General features: G+C 43.4%; 1 protein-coding gene across 2 annotated transcripts in view; it reads right to left on the reverse strand.

The window, feature by feature from the left end:
* GNPNAT1 (glucosamine-phosphate N-acetyltransferase 1) overlaps nt 1-2,775 on the reverse strand; it is a 14,335-nt gene extending 11,560 nt beyond the window's left edge. The window contains exon 1 of one of the 2 annotated variants that reach the window (XM_006773792.2): nt 2,707-2,775. The gene's annotated coding sequence lies outside the window, so the exon portion shown is untranslated. The remainder of the gene's footprint in view (nt 1-2,706) is intronic. The other variant, XM_015570502.1, reaches the window with a different exon arrangement.
* Between the last annotated feature and the right edge of the window lie 65 nt (nt 2,776-2,840).

Below are 2,840 nucleotides of genomic sequence, written 5' to 3' on the forward strand. Positions count from 1 at the left end.
GAAAGCCTGGGGGAGGTGGGTGGCAGGGGAGGGCTTGAGGGAGCTAATGGTGGGGAGGAGGGAGACATATGTAATACTTTCAACAATAAAGATTAAGAAATAAATACATAAAAAATTAAAAATATATATAAAGGTAAGTGGACCCAGAAAATAAACAAACTCAGATCATATTATATTCTAAACAACACTATACCTGGCTCTAAGAATAGTAAGGGAAGGAAATAACTTTTGATGATTAAAATAATCATTCCTATCAATTTAAGTCTACAGTCCATTTGAAACTTTTTTTTCAGATAAACAACAGTAATTTTTTTAGTATATATACATCTCAGGTGGGGCTGGGGACATATTTAATCTGGCAAACCTATGGAACTTTTTTATAGGTTAGTTTTAGTGCAGGCATGTTAGTGTTTGTCCCTGATAAATGGGCCCCTGAGGCTTACATGTCTATTTTTATCTGAATGATGGGTAACAATATTGTATATTAAGTATGCAGATTAACAGGCTAAATATCAATTAAGTAAAATGAGTACATTAAATTCAGATGCCAGAAAGTATTAAGAATTTAACTTCCTCAAGGCAACACATTACTTAAACATTTTGATGTTCATGTTATTTAACATAAAGTTGTAACCATGAAGTTTAAAGAAAGTTCATAGGGGAATTCAGATGGACATAAAGACAATTTCAGCCTAGCCAGCAAGGCTCAGTGGTTGAACTTCAACCTATGAACCAGGAGGCCACTGTTCCATTCCCAGGGAGGGCACATGCCTATCAAGGATTCTCTCTCGTCATAGATGTTTTTCTCTCTCTCCCTTCCTCTCCAAAATCAATATTTAAAAATCAATGAAGCCCTGACCGGTTTGGCTCAGTGGATAGAGCACCGCCCTGCGGGCTGAACGGTCCCAGGTTCGATTCCGGCCAAGGGCATGTACCTTGGTTGCAGGCACATCCCCAGTGGAGGGTGTGCAAGAGGCAGCTGATTGATGTTTCTCTCTCATCGATGTTTCTAATTCTCTACATTTATACCATCGATGTTTCTAATTCTCTATGCCCTTCACTTCCTCTCTGTGAAAAATCAATAAAATATATTTTAAAAATATAAAAATAAATAAAATAAAAATGATACTGGCTAACATTTATTGAGTGCTTTCTATTTGTTAACTCAAAAATACAATGCATATGTATCATTATTCTTGTTTTGCAGACCAGGAAGCAGGCGCAGCAACTTGCTCCAGATAACAGAATCAATAAGGAAGAGACTGAGGATTCAAAAACAGGCAACAGGGCCGGCACCATGGTTGCACAGGGTCCCACACTTGGATTGTCTGCTGCCACTTTCTTGCCTTTACAAGGCCCACATATGCCTAACCTTATCCCAGTAAATGCCTAGAGAATGAGTAACAGATGGTGTTAAGACTTACCTGGAGGTTACATTTCAGAAAATCCAGAAGGAAAAAGGTTTGCAAATTGCCACAGTGATATAACAAAACCATACACCAAATTCAATTTTACTAGGATCACTTCAGGTTTTCATTCTGTTGACTATTCTTTGGACACAATTCCAACAGTTGGGTTCGCCAGCCTGTACAGCAGACTGGGATACAAATGGGGGGGTAGGGAGGAGCTGCTGCTAGAAGCAAGCAATTGAAAGGAACAAGTAACAGGCACTGAGAGGGAAGATTTTAAAGTTAATTTTAAAACTGTCTGACGCATTTCAAGAGCTCCTGGGGCACCACTATACTACTTCATTACATTGTTAATGGGGAGAAGGGGGACATGTGCCATTTGGGACTAGGGTTAACCTACATACACTTTATAACAATTTCAATAACAATTTGAATTTTTAATCTAAAGAACATTCCATTTGCTGATGACTTCAATAAGCCGGCCACATTACTAAACTGTGCAATTACACTTCACCTGAGCATTTTTAAAAGTATTTCTTGGTAGCTTATTATATCCTTGTAATCTAGGCATCATTCCCAGTCTGTGGACCAGGAAACGGAACCACGTGGAGCTTCAAGGAATGGACCCCACCAAAGCACACAAATGGGTGAACTGGACTAGAATCCTATCTTGTTTTCCCATCTGAGCTCTAATGACCATATTAAATTAACACCCGTCTTTAACATCATCGCAGCTGACAGGTAGCTCTGTCTCCCCTGTGCTAAAACATGTCTGCGAACCCTGCCTAAAAAGAGCTAATCTAAAGGATTCTTCAGCTCCATTCCTTGATTCGTCCATAAGTGGATAGCTCAACAACACTACCCCCATAATCGCCTGTTTAATTTAGTGTGAAAAGGAGTTCGGTTTACATACATAAACATAAGCTCCCACAAGAAAAATCACAATACTCCGTGTTTCTAGGGGTAGAAGGCCCCGTGAAAAAAAGACAAAGGATGTCCCTCGTTCCCGGGTGAAAGCCCGGTTAGTCTGCGCAGCAGGTGATCTTAGAAGCAGGAGCACGTCCTCAAGGGCTCACAACCGCCGCGGGGTGCACCCCGGAAAGGAACGGGGCGGGGTGGTGAGGAAGGGGCTGCGGGTTTCGTGCCCATTCAAAGCCGATGGCGACAGAGACTCAGCAGCTGCCTCGATTCCCATGCCGACGCCTGGTGAGCGCAGAGTTAGTTTCGACCCCGGCCTCAGCTCGGGCCCTGCCGGCTACACCCTTGCAAGGCAGGACCACTGGCCATCACCCCTCACCTCTGCTCCAGGCGCGTCTGCTCAGCTTGCTCCGAACCGCGCTCCACCACCTCGTGTGCACGCACCCAGCTGCCAGGGTAAACTCCCGGCTCCCCGCACGGAACCGCCCGCTCCGTCCCACAACCCCCACCCGC

This window comes from Myotis davidii, unplaced genomic scaffold, assembly GCF_000327345.1.
Source record: "Myotis davidii unplaced genomic scaffold, ASM32734v1 scaffold847, whole genome shotgun sequence".
NCBI classification, from domain to species: domain Eukaryota; kingdom Metazoa; phylum Chordata; class Mammalia; order Chiroptera; family Vespertilionidae; genus Myotis; species Myotis davidii.